We start from the raw sequence: 19,025 nt of genomic DNA, 5'->3' as shown, positions 1-19,025 counted from the left end.
GCTTTTGAGAGTTTTCCTCTCTTCCTCAGGTCTGAAGCAATACTGATCAATCTGATATAGATACACATCACAAACAACAAATGGAAGGGAGGGAGGGGGGTGAGAGGGGTGTCATAAAAAGCGAAAGCGGAGGATGTGTCTGAAGGAGAAAATAGCTGAGAATAGCCAGAAAGAGTAAATAAAAAGAGGAGAGTAAATAGGCAAGATGAGAGGAAAAACAAAAGGAAAAATAAACCAATATAGGACAATAAGATGAGAGATTATAGAAAGTTATGGTAGTGTGTGAGAAAGCCAGAGTCTACATTAAGTCCTTCATTTCTAGTGTTGATATGTGTGATCATTTTCATCTCAAACGTCTTTCGTTCATGAGAGTCTTTGAAATTCCCTTTAAGAACTTTAATCCTGAGGTTAAGGATGGAGTGACCAGTCTGGGTGAAGTGATGACCAACTTCCAGAGCTAAATTACATGAAAAGGAGGCAAAATAAATAAGGAAAATATATCTGACCCTCGGAACCATCGGACTAAAGCAATTCGTATACTACCGAACCCACGCAGCCGGCCACACCCTCAACCCGATCTTCTCCTTAGGCAACCATATCTCAGTCAATCGCATCACCAAACTCTTCTGGACTGACCACCACTGCATACATTTCTCCTTCAACAAACCCACCACCCACCTCCGACAGTACCAACCGCCCCACAGAAACTGGAACAACATCACCCAAGACCAATTACACCGCACCCTAAACAAATCCTCCCCACCTACCTCCACAAACATCAAATCCTCCGTCCACAACCTCCACCGCTGGATTACAGACTACTCCAACACCCTCTTCCCCCTCAAAAAACGGTCCAGCCTCCAAACCATCAACAAGGCAAGCTGGTTCACCCCGGCCCTCCAGGACTCCAAACGCCACCGCAGATGATTGGAAAGAACCTGGAGATCCAGCAAGACCCTTCTGGAAAAAGCTACCTTTAAGGAAGCAATCACCACCGACCACCACCTCATAAAACCCCCCAAAAAAACAGTAATCCAAGACAGAATCAACTCTAACGCACACAACAGCAAGGAGTGGTTCTTAGTCATCAAGGAATTCTCTAAACCCAGCAGCGACACCATCAACATCCCACCCTCCCAGGACCTCTGCAATACCCTCGCTGCACACTTCCACTGCAAGATCCTTGACATCTGTGACAGTTTCATGTCTCATAACTCAACCTCCACCACCCACTTCCCTACATCCAATGATACCCTCCCAAATTTGCACCCCCACACGGACTATCTGGTGCCCCCTCACCACAGAGGACACCCTCAAAATCATGAAATCCATCCACTCCGGTGCACCCCCGGACCCATGCACCATCACATATTCAACAAAGCAAGCGACACCATCGCCACTGAACTCTGCCACACCATCAACTGCTCCATCAAAACTGGCACCTTCCTGTATGTCTGGAAGCACGTGGAACTGAAACCCCTGCTGAAGAAACCCTCGGCAGACCCCACGGACCCAAATAACTACTACCCCATCTCACTACTCCCCTTCCCAGCCAAAATCATAGAGAAGTCCATCAACTTGCAACTCATTGACCACATTGAGGCCAACCACACCCTGGACCACTCCTAATCTGGTTTCAGAAGCAACTACAGCACAGAGACTGCCCTCCTTGCCACCACAAACGACATCTGCACCATGCTCGACCAAGGAGAAACCGCCGCCCTCATCCTCCTAGACCTCTCAGCAGCTTTCAACACTGTCGACCACAACACCCTCTGCACCCGCCTACACAATGCCAGTATCCTCAGCAAAGCCCTGGAATGGATCACCTCCTTCCTCATGGGCAGGACCCAGAAAGTCAGACTCCTGCCCTTCTCCTCCAAACCCACACCATTCAACTGTGGTGTACCGCAAGGCTCTTCGCTGAGCCCCACCCTCTTCAACATCTACATGGCCTCTCTTGCCACCATCGTCCAACGCCATGACCTCAACATCCTCTCCTATGCCGACAACACCCAGCTAATCATCGGCCAACCAAGCACTTGCAGTCTTCCCCCGCATCAGCAAATACACAGCGGGCAGAAGATCCTTCTCCCACATGGCAGCAAAGACATGGAACACCCTCCTGCTGCACCTCAGACAATCCACCTCCCTTACAAAGTTCAGAAAGGACCTCAAAACCTGGCTCTTTGACTGAACGCCCATCCCCTCCCCCCTCCTCCTATCCGGTTTCCCTTAGCGCCTTGAGACCCTCACGGGTGATTAGTTTGCACTCTATAAGTACCCAATAGTTAGATAGATAGATAGATAGATAGATAGATGATAGATAGATAGATAGATAGATAGAATGGCACTAGATGACTGTTTATTACACAAAATATCTTTTTTCTCAGCTCCTGTGTGTGGGCTCATTCCACATCTGGTGCAGTTTTCCACCTATTAGAATCGCTAATCTCTAGATTAATGCCTTCAGATCTGACAAAGCTGAATTCTTCCATTATGGCCTTGATAATAAGAAAAAAGCACAGCAGGAATGTCTAAATAATTGTTTTCAAATTTTTAATGATGGCAATGTGAGCAGAAAATCATCTATTAGACACAGCTTATGTTGCCAGATACACTCAAGAAAATATGTCCTTGTTACAACCAGGTTTTCTACATAAACTATAAATGATATAACAGGATTTGTTGTAACTTGTTTCATATGCAAATCTTATTAAAACATTGAATGAAATTATATGTTTTGCCTTTTCCTTAATAATTGGTAACACACTATACTTATATTTATGTAGGTCCTTATAAATGCATAGATAATAATTCATTAATTCACTGAGAGATATGATAAACATACAGTAATGGCATATAGATAGATCGATAGATAGATTGATAGATAGATAGTTAGATAGATAGATAGACAGAGAGACAGACAGACCAACAGATAGATAGATAAATAGACAGACCAATAGATAGATAGATAGATGATAGATAGATAGATAGATAAAATTGTTTAGTGTAGAGCATCATATACAGTACATATAGACAGACCGATGATAGATATAGATAGATAGATAGATGATAGATAGATAGATAGATAGATAGATAGATAGATAGATAGATAATAGTGTTTAGTGTAGAGCATCATATACAGTACATATAGACAGACCGATGATAGATATAGATAGATAGATAGATAGATAGATAGATAGATAGATAGATAGATGGGTTGAAGAACATGCAGTTTGAATAAATTAGCCAAATATAACTTCAAAAACAACAACGCATTTTTTAAAATCTGAATTAGTTTTAATGGCATTGGGGCTTAGGATTTTAAAAATGCATAACAAATACACCATAAACCGCTTTAACTTTTTTGCCATTTTTGACATATTTGTCCCTGTATGAGATTAAATTGTATTAAAACTAATTTAAAATGTTTAGTCTCTGGGTGAGCATTTATATCAGCAATCCTGTCAAATAAAAAATGTTCAGCATGATGATGATTATAAATGAATGATGAAAAACAAATTATTGGAAAAGCAATAATAATTAAAGTGATAGTAAATTTTACTGTTACTCAAATCATCCTGATGGAATATTTTATATGTACCTTCATTCATCAACTACTATTGCAGATCAGCTATAACATTATTTTTTTCTATAGTAATGATATAACTATACCCCCTTCTGGCCGCCCCCTTCAAAACTATTTTTTTTTTCATGAGGTGATATTTCCACTTCTTCTCCAATTAGCGCTCTAGCCATACGGCTATGCTTCAGAGTTGTGCATATGCTCTTATCTCCTGACCATCCTCTGACTTGTATTACACATGCACATTATCTTCCTGTGCGTTACTGCAGGGGAATCACGTTTTCTATATACAGTATATCTAAACAATGGCTCTGCAGCTCGCCACTCTAGAGGTAAACAATGTGTCTCGTGATTTATTGTTTACTTTGTAGTGACTGATGAGCCCGTACACATGCCTATTACATACACTGTCTAATTGCTGTTGACGTAGGGAGCAGGTGAGACCACTGTCTACATCACTACTCAGGGCGGAGGGTTCAAATAAAGACGGCATAAGTAACACATTAGATTTTTGAGTGTTTGGGTAAAATTAAAAATAAATAAAAAAGTTAGCAGTTTCAGTTAGATAATATATATTTACAAATGTATTATTTACCATTACTTTAAGTAGGACATATTGCAGGTTACCATTTATTTTACTTAATATTAAAAAATCAGTGTAGGCAATGTGTATTTTTGTGATAATCTTGCTATGGGTTTAGTTCTTTACGTTATTCTATACATTGTGTATGAACAGCCTAGTCTTTGAAATCTGAATAATCAATAATGTGTATTTAATGTGTATTTATTATGAGTATTAAATGTAAAAAGACACTAAACACTAAGGTCCAGATTAAAAATGGAGCACTAAATATCACTTTCATAAAAGTGATATTTGTGCTGCACTTTGTAATACCAGCGCAAGCTTAAGTGCGCTGGTATTACAAGTTGCCAGCAATGTGAACGCAACCTTGTGTTAGCATTGTTGGGAAGCATTGCGCTCACAAGAGAGCGTTTTCATAGGCTCATCAGAACTTCAGCACAGCGAAGGGGGTAAGTAGTTCAGCGATGGCAGGATGTTAAAATATATACAGGGAGTGCAGAATTATTAGGCAAGTTGTATTTTTGAGGATTAATTTTATTATTGAACAACAACCATGTTCTCAATGAACCCAAAAAACTCATTAATATCAAAGCTGAATATTTTTGGAAGTAGTTTTTAGTTTGTTTTTAGTTATAGCTATTTTAGGGGGATATCTGTGTGTGCAGGTGACTATTACTGTGCATAATTATTAGGCAACTTAACAAAAAACAAATATATACCCATTTCAATTATTTATTTTTACCAGTGAAACCAATATAACATCTCAACATTCACAAATATACATTTCTGACATTCAAAAACAAAACAAAAACAAATCAGTGACCAATATAGCCACCTTTCTTTGCAAGGACACTCAAAAGCCTGCCATCTATGGATTCTGTCAGTGTTTTGATCTGTTCACCATCAGCATTGCGTGCAGCAGCAACCACAGCCTCCCAGACACTGTTCAGAGAGGTATACTGTTTTCCCTCCTTGTAAATCTCACATTTGGTGATGGACCACAGGTTCTCAATGGGGTTCAGATCAGGTGAACAAGGAGGCCATGTCATTAGATTTTCTTCTTTTATACCCTTTCTTGCCAGCCACGCTGTGGAGTACTTGGACGCGTGTGATGGAGCATTGTCCTGCATGAAAATTATGTTTTTTCTTGAAGGATGCAGACTTCTTCCTGTACCACTGCTTGAAGAAGGTGTCTTCCAGAACTGGCAGTAGGACTGGGAGTTGAGCTTGACTCCATCCTCAACCCGAAAAGGCCCCACAAGCTCATCTTTGATGATACCAGCCCAAACCAGTACTCCACCTCCACCTTGCTGGCGTCTGAGTCGGACTGGAGCTCTCTGCCCTTTACCAATCCAGCCACGGGCCCATCCATCTGGCCCATCAACACTCACTCTCATTTCATCAGTCCATAAAACCTTAGAAAAATCAGTCTTGAGATATTTCTTGGCCCAGTCTTGACGTTTCAGCTTGTGTGTCTTGTTCAGTGGTGGTCGTCTTTCAGCCTTTCTTACCTTGGCCATGTCTCTGAGTATTGCACACCTTGTGCTTTTGGGCACTCCAGTGATGTTGCAGCTCTGAAATATGGCCAAACTGGTGGCAAGTGGCATCTTGGCAGCTGCACGCTTGACTTTTCTCAGTTCATGGGCAGTTATTTTGCGCCTTGGTTTTTCCACACGCTTCTTGCGACCCTGTTGACTATTTTGAATGAAACGCTTGATTGTTCGATGATCACGCTTCAGAAGCTTTGCAATTTTAAGAGTGCTGCATCCCTCTGCAAGATATCTCACTATTTTTGACTTTTCTGAGCCTGTCAAGTCCTTCTTTTGACCCATTTTGCCAAAGGAAAGGAAGTTGCCTAATAATTATGCACACCTGATATAGGGTGTTGATGTCATTAGACCACACCCCTTCTCATTACAGAGATGCACATCACCTAATATGCTTAATTGGTAGTAGGCTTTCGAGCCTATACAGCTTGGAGTAAGACAACATGCATAAAGAGGATGATGTGGTCAAAATACTCATTTGCCTAATAATTCTGCACTCCCTGTATAATTATATACATATATATTTATGTGTTAATATGTGCATATACACATATTAACACATAAATAATTATGTATATAAGCATATACATATATATTTATAGGAAACATACAGTCCCCATAGACCACAATGTTTTTTTTCTAACAGCCCACTCCCACCAACAAAATACTTCCTAGTGCAGTAATTTTAATGAAAAAAAGATTCTGCCATCTTTATTTTTTAATAAAAACATAATTTATGTAAGAACTTACCTGATAAAGTAATTTCTTTGGCAAGAGTCCATGAGCTAGTGACGTATGGAATATAAAATCCTACCAGGAGGGGCAAAGTTTCCCAAACCTCAAAATGCCTATAAATACACCCCTCACCACACCCACAATTCAGTTTAATGAATAGCCAAGTAGTGGGGTGATAAAGAAAGGAGTAAAAGGCATCAACAAAGGAATTTGAAAATAATTGTGCTTTATACAAAAAAATCATAACCACCATAAAAAGGGACTCTTGCCAATATGAAACAAATTAATTTTTCAGGTAAGTTCTTAAATAAATTATGTTTTCTTTCATGAAATTGGCAAGAGTCCATGAGCTAGTGACGTATGGGATAGCAATACCCAAGATGTGGAACTCCACGCATGAGTCACTAGAGAGGGAGGGATAAAATAAAAACAGCCATTTTCCACTGAAGAAAATAATCCACAACTCAAAATATAAGTTTATTCTCAAAAATGAAAGGAAAAAACTTAAAACATAAGCAGAAGAATCAAACTGAAACAGCTGCCTGAAGAACTTTTCTACCAAAAATTGCTTCAGAGGAAGCAAATACATCAAAACGGTAGAATTTAGTAAATGTATGCAAAGAAGACCAAGTTGCTGCTTTGCAAATCTGATCAACTGAAGCTTCATTCCTAAAAGCCCACGAAGTGGAGACTGATCTAGTAGAATGAGCTGTAATTCTCTGAGGCTGGGCTTGACCCGACTCCAAATAAGCTTGATGAATTAAAAGCTTTAACCACGATGCCAAGGAAACCGCAGAATCCTTCTGACCTTTTCTAGAACCAGATAAGATAACAAATGGACTAGAAGTCTTCCTGAAATCTTTAGTAGCTTCAACATAATATTTCAGAGCTCTCACCACATCCAAAGAATGTCAAGATCTCTCCAAAGAATTCTTAGGATTAGGACACAAGGAAGAGACAGCAATATCTCTATTAATGTTGTTAGAATTCACAACCTTAGATAAGAATTTAAATGAAGTCTGCAAAACTGCCTTATCCTGATGAAAAATCAGAAAAGGAGATTCACAAGAGAGAGCAGATAATTCAGAAACTCTTCTAGCAGAAGAGATGGCCAAAAGAAACAACTTTTTCCAAGAAAGTGTTTTAATGTTCAAAAAATGCATAGGCTCAAATGGAGGAGACTGTAAAGTCTTCAAAACCAAATTAAGACTCCAAAGAGGAGAGATTGATTTAATGACATGCTTGATACAAACCAAAGCCTGAACAAAACAGTGAATATCAGGAAGCTTAGGAATCTTTCTGTGAAATAAAACAGAAAGAGCAGAGATTTGATTCTACAAGGAACTTGCAGATAAACCCTTATACAAAACATCCTGAAGAAACTGTAAAATTCTAGGAATTCTAAAGGAATGCCAAAAGAATTTATGAGAGGAACACCATGAAATGTAAGTCTTCCAAACTCGATAATAAATCTTTCTAGAAACAGATTTACGAGCCTGCAACATAGTATTAATCACAGAGTCAGAGAAACCTCTATGACTAAGCAGTAAGCGTTCAATTTCCATACCTTCAAATTTAATGATTTGAGATCCTTATGGAATAACCGACCTTGAGACAGAAGGTCCGGCCTTAATGGAAGTGGCCAAGGTTGGCAACTGGACATCCGAACAAGATCCACATACCAAAACCTGTGAGGCCATGCTGGAGCCACTAGCAGCACAAACAATTGCTCCATGATGATTTTGGAGATCACTCTTGGAAGAAGAACTAAAGGCGGGAAAATATAAGCAGGTTGATAACACCAAGGAAGTGTCAATGCATCCACTGCTTCCGCCTGAGGATCCCTGGACCTGGACAGGTACCTGGGAAGTTTCTTGTTTATATCGGAAGCCATCAGATCTATTTCTGGAAGACCCCACATCTGAACAACCTGAGAAAACACATCTGGATGGAGGGACCACTCTCACGGATGTAAAGTCTGACAGCTGAGATAATCCACTTCCAATTGTCTATACCTGGGATATAAACCTCAGAAATTAGACAGGAGCTGGATTCTGCCCAAGCAAGTATCCGGGACCGGGATACTTCTTTCATAGCTTGGGGACTGTGAGTCCCACCCTGATGATTGACATATACCACAGTTGTGATATTGTCTGTCTGAAAACAAATGAACGGTTCTCTCTTCAATAGAGGCCAAATCTGAAGAGCCCTGAAAATGCACGGAGTTCCAAAATATTGATTGGTAATCTCGCCGCTTGAGGTTTCCAAACCCCTTGTGCTGTCAGAGATTCCCAAACAGCTCCCCAACCTGAAAGACTTGCATCTGTTGTGATCACAGTCCAGGTTGGACAAACAAAAGAGGCCCCTAGAACTATACGATGGTGATCTAACCACCAAGTCAGAGATAGTCGAACATTGGGATTTAAGGATATTAATTGTTATATCTTTGTATAATCCCTGCACCACTGGTTCAGCATACAAAGCTGGAGAGGTCTCATATGAAAACGAGCTAAGGGGATCGCGTCCGATGCTGCAGTCATGAGACCTAAAACTTCCATGCACAAAGCTACTGAAGGGAATGACTGAGACTGAAGGTTCCGCAAGGCTGCAACCAATTTTAAACGTCTCTTGTCTGTTAGAGACAGAGTCATGGACACTGAATCTATCTTGAAACCTAAAAAGGTGACCCTTGTCTGAGGAATCAAAGAACCTTTTTGTAAATTGATCCTCCAACCATGTTTTTGAAGAAACAACACTAGTTGATTCATGTGAGATTCTGCAGAATGTAAAGACTGAGCTAGTACCAAGATATCGTCCAATAAGGAAACACCGCAATACCCCGCTCTCTGATTACAGAGAGTAGGGCACCAAGAGCCTTTGAAAAGATTCTTGGAGCTGTCGCTAGGCCAAAAGGAAGAGCGAGAAATTGGTAATGCTTGTCTAGAAAAGAGAATCTCAGAAACTGATAATGATCTGGATGAATCGGAATATGAAGATATGCATCCTGTAAGTCTATTGTGGACATATAATGCCCTTGCTGAACAAAAGGCAGAATAGTCCTTATAGTCACCATTTTGAAAGTTGGTACTCTTACAAAACGATTCAAAATTTTCAGATCCAGAACTGGTCTGAATGAATTTTCTTTCTTTGGGACAATGAATAGATTTGAATAAAACCCCAGACCCTGTTCCTTAAACGGAACTGGCATGATTACCCCTGAAAACTCAAGGTCTGAAACAGACATCAGGAAAGCCTGAGCTTCTCACAGGAGGTCTTACTCTGAATCCTATTTGGTACCCCTGAGAGACAATACTCAGAATCCATTGATTTTGGACAGAATTTGTCCAAACATCCTTGAAAAATCTTAATCTGCCCCCTACCAGCTGAGCTGGAATGAGGGCCGCACCTTTATGCGGACTTGGTGGCTGGCTTTGGTTTCTTAAATGGCTTGGATTTATTCCAATTTGAAGAAGATTTCCAATTGGAAACAGATTCCTTGGGGGAGGGATTAGGTTTCTGTTCCTTATTTTGTTGAAAGGAACGAAAACGTTTAGAAGCTTTAGATTTACCCTTAGGTCTTTTATCCTGAGGCAAAAAAAAAACTTTCCCCCAGTGACAGTTGAAAAAATCGAATCCAACTGAGAACCAAATAACTTATTACCTTGGAAAGAAAGAGATAGCAATCTGGACTTAAAAGTCGTCAGCCTTCCAAGATTTAAGCGACAAAGCTCTTCTAGCTAAAATAGTTAAAGACATAGGCATCTATTTATCAAAGAGTCGACTTTCTTGCATTCGCCGGCATCAATACGCTCGCCTAAGATCACCTAACATCGCTGCCACAGACCTGAATATGTTCTCCAAAATTATCAGAAAAGCTGTCAAAAAGTCATGCACCAAGTACGGTGAGATGAGCAGCGGACGGTTGTTAACTAACAGTCATTGATCTCGCTGCTCTTCAGCTTTTTTTACAGCTTTCTTGGTACCCTGTCACTAAACACCCACACTATACTATACTGTTTACCCCCTATACCTCCGCTCCCGGACCCCTCCGCAACTCTAATAAATGTATTAACCCCTAAACTGTCGCTCCCGGACCCAGCTGCAACTAAATAAAGTGTTTAACCCCTAAACCGCCACTCCCGGACCCCGCCGAAATTAAATAAAGTGTTTAACCCCTAAACCACCGCTCCCGGACCCCACCACAACTAAATACAATTATTAACCCCTAAATCGCCGCTCCCAGAGCCCACCGCCACCTACATTATACTTATTAACCCCTAATCTTCCATCCCCTACACCGCCGACACCTACATTATATTTATTAACCCCTAATCTGCCCCCCCCCCTACACCGTCTCCACCTACCTACATTTATTAACCCCTAATCTGCCACCCCCAACGTCGCCAACACTATATTAAATTTATTAACCACTAAACCTAAGTCTAACCCTAACCCTAACACCCCCTAACTTAAATATAATTTAAATAAATCTAATTAAATATTCCTATCATTAACTAAATAATTCCTATTTAAAACTAAATACTTACCTATAAAATAAACCCTAAGCTAGCTACAATATAACTAATAGTTACATTGTAGCTAGCTTAGGGTTTATTTTTATTTTACAGGCAAATTTGTATTTATTTTAAGTAGGTAGAATAGTTATTAAATAGTTATTAACTATTTAATAACTTCCTAGTTAAAATAAAGACAAATTTACCTGTAAAATAAAACCTAACCTAAGTTACAATTACACCTAACACTACACTATAATTAAATTAATTCCCTAAACTGAATACAATTAAATACAATTAAAAAAAAATTATCTAAAGTACAAAAAAAACTAAATTACAGAAAATAATAAAATAATTACAAGATTTTTAAACTAATTACACCTAATCTAGTCCCCCTAACAAAATAAAAAAGCCCCCCCCAAATAAAAAAGCCCTACCCTACACTAAATTACAAATAGCCCTTAAAGGAGCCTTTTGCGGGGCATTGGCCCAAACTAATCAGCTCTTTTACCTGTAAATAAAAAATACAACCGCCACAACATTAAAACCCACCACCCACACAACCAACCCTACTCTAAAACCCACCCAATCCCCCCTTAAAAAAACCTAACACTAACCCATTGAAGATCACCCTACCTTGAGAAGTCTTCACCCATCCGGGCCGAAGTCCTCCACGAAGCCGGCAGAAGTAGTCCTCCAGACGGGCAGAAGTGGTCCTCCAGACGGGCAGAAGTCTTCATCCAGGCAGCATCTTCTATCTTCATCCATCTGGTGTGGAGCGGCTCCATCTTCAAGACATGATGATGCCGCCTGGATGAAGACCACTTCTGCTGGCTTCGTGGAGGACTTCGGCCTAGGAAGTTATTAAATAGTCAATAACTATTTAAAAACTATTGTACCTAGTTAAAATAAATACAAAGTTGCCTGTAAAATAAAAATAAACCCTAAGCTAGCTACAATGTAACTATTAGTTATATTGTAGCTAGCTTAGGGTTTATTTTATAGATAAGTATTTAGTTTTAAATAGGAATTATTTAGTTAATGATAGTAATATTTATTTAGATATATTTAAATTATATTTAAGTTAGGGGGTGTTTGGGTTAGACTTAGGTTTAGTGGTTTATACATTTAATATAGTGTCGGCGACGTTGGGGGCGGCAGATAAGGGGTTAATAAATGTAGGTAGGTGGCGGAGGTGTAGGGGGGTAGATTAGGGGTTAATAAATATAATGTAGGTGGCGGCGGTGTAGGGGGCGGATGATTAGGGGTTAATAAGTATAATGTAGGTGGCGGTGGGCTCCGGGAGCAGCGGTTTAGGGGTTAATACATTTATTTCGTTGTGGCGGTGTCCGGGAGCAACGGGATAGGGGTTAATAACTTTTATTTAGGTGTCAGCGGTGTCGGGATGGCAGATTAGGGGTTAATAAGTATAAAGTAGGTGGCGGCGGTGTAGAGGGGCAGATTAGGGGTTAATAAGTATAAAGTAGGTGACGGCGGTGTAGGGGGAAGATTAGGGGTGTTTAGACTCGGGGTACATGTTAGGGTGTTAGGTGTAAACGTTCCCATAGGAATCAATGGGATATCGGACAGCAGCGAACATAAGCTTTCGCTGCTTTCCAACTCCCATTGATTCCTATGGCATCCGCCGCCTCCATTGAAAACCAGGTACGCTGGGCCGGAATAGTGCCGAGCGTACCTGGTAGATATTTGATGACTTCCAAAAGTAGTCAGATTGTGCCGAACTTGCGTTCAGAACATCTGTAGTGATGTAAGCATCGATCTGTGTCGGACTGAGTCCGGCGGATCGTATGTTACGTCACCAAATTCTACTTTTGCCGGTTTGTAGGGTTTGATAACTAAGGCGAATCAGGCTTGCCACAAATACGCTGTGGAATTCCAGCGTATTTGCAGTTGATGGCTTGATAAATAGATGCCATAGATTTAACATCAATTTTGATGATATCAAAAATAGCATCACAAATAAAATGATTAGCATGTTGAAGCTAGCGCACAATGCTAGACAAATCAGAATCCAATTCTTGTTGCGCTAAATTTTCCAACCAAAAAGTTGATGCAGCTTCAACATCAGCCAAAGAAATTGAAGGCCTGAGAAGATGACCCGAATATAAATAGGCTTTCCTTAGATAAGATTCAAGTTTCCTATTTAAAGGATCTTTAAAAGAAGTACTATCTTCCATAGGAATAGTAGTACGTTTAGCAAGAGTATAGATTGCCCCATCAACTTTGGGGATCTTTTACCAAAACTATATTTCCTTATATGGCAGTTTCAGGAATGGGGAAAAAAATGCAAACAGCATAGCCCTTTGATAGAGAAAAAAGGCAAGAATGGGGTTTTAAATAATGACAATATTTGGCCCCAAGTATGACGCACAACACAAACAGAAAAAATATTTTTAGCGCTAACAACATCCGGAAATGAAACACTCACGTCATTGAAGACGCAACCTTGTGAAATGACTCGACGTCGACTAAGACGCCGGAAATGATGAATTTGCGTCATCGAACGTGACTTTGCACCAAAAAATCTTGCGCTAAAAATTATGCAATATACTTTGGAATTTTGTGCCCTCGCGATCCTAATTCTGCCCGCGAATTTAAAATGACAGTCAATTGAAAAAAAGACTATACCCCAGGTAAGAAATACATTTTTCCTAAGAAATGCATTTCCCAGATATGAAACTAACAGTCTGCAAAAAGAAATATACTAAAAACCTGAATCATGGCAAATATAAGTACAATACATTTATTTAGAACTTTATATAAATAAATAAAGTGCCAAACCATAGCTGAGAGTGCCTTAAATAATGAAAACATACTTACTAAAAGACACCCATCCACATATAGCAGATAGCCAAACCAGTACTGAAACGGTTATTAGTAGAGGTAATGGTATATAAGAGTATATTGTCGATCTGAAAAGGGAGGTAGGAGATGAATCTCTATGACCGATAACAGAGAACCTATTAAATAGATCTCCCGTGAGGAAAACCTTTGCATTCAATAGGTGATACTCCATTCACATCCCTCTAAAATTCACTGTACTCTGAGAGGAATTGGGCTTCAAAATGCTGAGAAGCGCATATCAACGTAGAAATCTTAGCACAAACTTACTTCACCACATCCATAGGAGGCAAAGTTTGTAAAACTGAATTGTGGGTTTGGTAAGGGGGGTATTTATAGGCATTATGAGGTTTGGGGAACTTTGCCCCTCCTGGTAGGATTGTATATCCCATACGTCACTAGCTCATGGACTCTTGCTAATTACATGAAAGAAATACACTACACTACTACTACTAAGTATTTTGGGGGCATTTGGGGCAGATTTATAAATTTAACTAAAGATCTGATCTCTGGTTAATTGTATAAGCGCTAATTGCTACCACGAGCTTGCGGCACACAATAATTTAGCGCTCCACTTGTAATCTAGCCCTAAATACATTTTATGTATCTCCCTCTGTTCATGGGTGCTTTCATTATGGAACCTAGGTTACACTGCAGGTATCTGAAAGAGAGTTACTGCACATGTTCAAACACATCAGAACTGGGATGTAGTGAAAGATAGATTGCAACATGGTAGCAGCCATGACTAGAGGGAGGTGGAGAATAACCTATATACTATGATTATAAAATGTATTCAGTTTTTAATGTCCCTTTAAAGAGACACTGAAGTTAAAAGGACATTTTCATTCATGATTCAGACAGAGCATGCAATTTAAAAGAACTACATTTACTACTATCCTATTTACTTTCGGCTAGATTACGAGTCTTGCGTTATTAGTAAAAAAGCAGCATTAAGGCTCATAACGCTGCTTTTTTACTACCGCTGCTATTACGAGTCTTGTAGGTACAGCTGTCCCGCACACTTTTTTGGCCTTACAGCAAATCAACTTACGGAAATTGAGTATAGTCTTTTTTTCAATGGGACTTCCATAGCGTCGGTATTACAAGCATGTCATGGGAGGCCAAAAAGCCAAAAAGTGAGCGGTACAACCTATCCCGCAAGATTCGTACTGCATTTTAAAGTCAGTAGTTACACTACAAAGCCGTAGCATAAAACTCATAACCTAAAGTGCAAAAAAGTACACTAACACCCATAAACTACCTATTAACCCCTAAACCGAGGCCCTTCCGCATTACAAACACTAAAATAAAATTATTAACCCCTAATCTGCCGCTCCCGACATCGCCACCACTATAATAAACATATAAACCCCTAAACCGCCGCAATCCTGCCTCACAAACATTAGTTAAATATTATTAACCCCTAATCTGCTGTCCCTAACATCGCTGCCACCTACCTACATTTATTAACCCCTAATCTGCTGATTGGAACAGCCAATAGAATGCAAGCTCAATCCTATTGGCTGATTGGATCGGACAATAGGATTGAAGCTCAATCCTATTGGCTGATTGCATCATCCAATAGGATTTTTTCAACCTTAATTCCGATTGGCTGATTGTATCAGCCAATCGGAATCTAAGGGACACCATCTTGGATGACGTCACTTTTAGGAACTTTCATTCAGCAAGAAGACGTCGATTGAAGAGGATGCTCCGCGCCAGATGTCTTGAAGATGGAGCCGCTCCGCATAGGAAGGGTGAAGATAGAAGATGCCGTCTGGGTGAAGACTTCAGCCTGTCTGGAGGACCACTTCTGCCCGTCTGGAGGACCACTTCTGCCGGATTCGTTGAGGACATCTTGCCGCTTGGATGAAGACTTCTCCCGGGAAGTGGATCTTCGGGGGTTAGTGTTAGGATTTTTTAAGGGTGTATTGGGTGGGTTTTATTTTTAGTTAGGGCTTTGGGCCGCAATAAAGCTAAATGCCCTTTTAAGGGCAATGCCCATCCAAATGCCCTTTTCAGGGCAATGGGGAGCTTAGGTTTTTTTAGTTAGGGTTTTATTTGGGGGGTTGGTTGTGTGGGTGGTGGGTTTTACTGTTGGGGTGGTTGTTTGTATTTTTTTTACAGGTAAAAGAGCTGATTTCTTTGGGGCAATGCCTTGCAAAAGGCCCTTTTAAGGGCTATTGGTAGCTTAGTTTAGGCTAGGTTTTTTTTTATTTTGGGTGGGCATTTTTTATTTTGATAGGGCTGTTAGATTAGGTGTAATTAGTTTAAAGATCTTGTAATTTGTTTTTATTTTCTGTAATTTAGTGTTTTGTTTTTTGTAATTTAGCTAATTTTTTGAATTTAGTTAATTGTATTTAATGTAGGGAATTTATTTAATTGTAGGGTTAGGTTAGGTGTTAGTGTAAGACAGGTTAGGTTTTATTTTACAGGTCAATTTGTATTTATTTTAGCTAGGTAGTTATTAATTAGTTAATAACTATTTAGTAACTATTCTACCTAGTTAAAATACATACAAACTTGCCTGTGAAATAAAAATAAACCCTAAGCCAGAGCTTTCCAAACTTTTCATGTCGGTGACGCACTTTTTAGAGCTACATAATTTCGCGACACACTAATTCAGTTGTACTAGCAAACAGGAGGTTAAACTAACTTGTTTTAAGAGATACAGACACATACATAAATGATATAATAACGAAATGTATTTACAAGTAACAGTACAACAGTAACAGTGCAAGAATTTAAAAAATGTTTAATAACACCAATAGTTACTTACTAATTTAATGGCATGAACACAGGAACACAGTTTCTGAATATTTGGTGGAATATTAGACACTCGCATTTTTAAGCTTCCCCTTCCTATCCATATATCAAGAGCAGGAACAGCAATGCACTACTGGGAGCTAGCTGCAAAAAAACCCACTGACTTCAGCTCAGCGTTTAAGCTGTCACCCTCAGAGCTCGGTGAGTCCGATTGACTACTGCCCACGCTGCAAACACACTGCTGTCCCACTCACTGACTACACATGCAGCCAAGAGCCGATTGAGGAGACTACACGTGCAGTCAAGTGCCAATGTGCCATTAAAGCCGCCAATGGAAATAGTTTCAGTTTCCAATGAGCTGCGCCAATAGGTAAAGATGATCTGTGACCCCCTAGGTATCAATCACGTGTCAACCATGTGATATGCGTAGCAGGCAGGCGGAAAGTCAGAAACCAAAAAAAAAACATTTAAAAAAATTAAAAGTTTTAAAAAATTGTGCTGAAGCAGGGACACACCTACACAATGCTGCTGACACACAGTTTGGAAAGCACTGCCCTAAGCTATCTACAATGTAACTATTAGTTATATTGTAGCTATCATAGGATTTATTTTACAGGTAAGTATTTAGTTTTTAATAGGAATTATTTAGTTTTTAATAGTAAGTTTTATTTAGATTTATTTTAATTAATTTAAGTTAGGGGGTGTTAGGGTTAGACTTAGGTTTAGGGGTTAATAACTTTAGTATAGTGGCGGCGACGTTGGGGGCAGCAGATTAGGGTTTAATAACTGTAATGTAGGTGGTGGCTTTTATTTATTTTAACTAGGTAGAATAGTTATTAAATACTTATTAACTAATTAATAACTACCTAGCTAAAATAAATACAAAAGTACCTGTAAAATAAAACCTAACCTAAGTTACACTAACACCTAACACTACACTATAATTAAATAAATTAACTAAATTAAATACAATTAAATCAATTTAATTAAATTAGCTAAAGTACAAAAAAAACAAAACACTAAATTACAGAAAATAATAAACAAATTACAAGATATTTAAACTAATTACACCTAATCTAATAGCCCTATTAAAATAAAAAAAACTCCCCCAAAATATAAAACCCCCCTAGCCTAAACTAAACTACCAATAGCCCTTAAAGGGCCTTTTGCGGGGCATTGCCCCAAAGTAATCAGCTCTTTTACCTGAAAAAAAAAATACAAACAAACCCCCCCAACAGTAAACCCACCACCCACACGACCAACCCACCAAATAAAATACTATCTAAAAAAACCTAAGCTCCCCATTGCCCTGAAAAGGGCATTTGGATGGGCATTGCCCTTAAAAAGGCAGTTAGCTCTTTTGCAGGCCCAAAGTCCCTAACCTAAAAATAAAAGCCACCAATACACCCTTAAAAAACCTAACACTAACCCCCTGAAGATCGACTTACCGGGAGAAGTCTTCATTCAAGCCGGGCATCCCTAGATTCCGATTGGCTGATAGAATTCTATCAGCCAATCGGAATTAAGGTAGAAAAAATCCTATTGGCTGATGCAATCAGCCAATAGGATTGAAGTTCAATCCTATTGGCTTCAATCCTATTGGCTGATCCAATCCAAAGGTTGGCGTGATGTTAAGAGGGATTTTTTTCTTTTAGGTGGCATACCCAATGTCCTTGGGGCCATTAACTGCACTCATATTGGTCTAAGACCCCCTGTGTGCAGGGAGATAATATTTAGGAATCGGAAACACTTCCACTCCTTAAATGTGCAGATCATATGCGATGCAAACATGCGTATATTAAATGTCGTGGCAGGGTTACCAGGAAGTAGCCATGATGCCTACATCCTCAGGAATTCTGGTGTGTGGAGATTGTTTGAGACAAATCAAATGCCTGAAGGACATCTCCTCGGTAAGTGTTTATGTATATAGTATGATGCCTTCATGTGTCCAATGTTTTGACATTTTATTGTTTCATTGCTTTATAATCCTTTATGTATGTGTCTAAGGGGGTGGAATTGATTAAATAAATACATTGTTAATCATTTTAAAAGATATATATTAACTATGTCATAGTAAGACATATGCATAACATTATTTTATATCATACATTGCTTTATTGAAAGATGTGTGTTTATATATCTATATATATATATCTATATATATCTATATCTATATTTATATACTGTATATCTATGCATTCATATTTCAGCTGATTCTGCATATCCTCTTAAAAAATGGATTTGGACACCAATGAAGGAGAACCAGGTTGTTGGGCCTGCTGAATTAACGTTAAATATATTTATTTTCTGCTCTTGTATGTCAGAAATATTGATTGTGCCTTGCACAATGCTCACTATAATCTGTAGAAAAGTAGCAGGACCAGTACACATTTCATAGGAATGTCCTCATAGGAATGTCCCTTTAAATC

Source organism: Bombina bombina, chromosome 4, assembly GCF_027579735.1.
Source record: "Bombina bombina isolate aBomBom1 chromosome 4, aBomBom1.pri, whole genome shotgun sequence".
Lineage (NCBI taxonomy): Eukaryota > Metazoa > Chordata > Amphibia > Anura > Bombinatoridae > Bombina > Bombina bombina.
Note: the sequence above shows the minus strand (reverse complement) of the source record.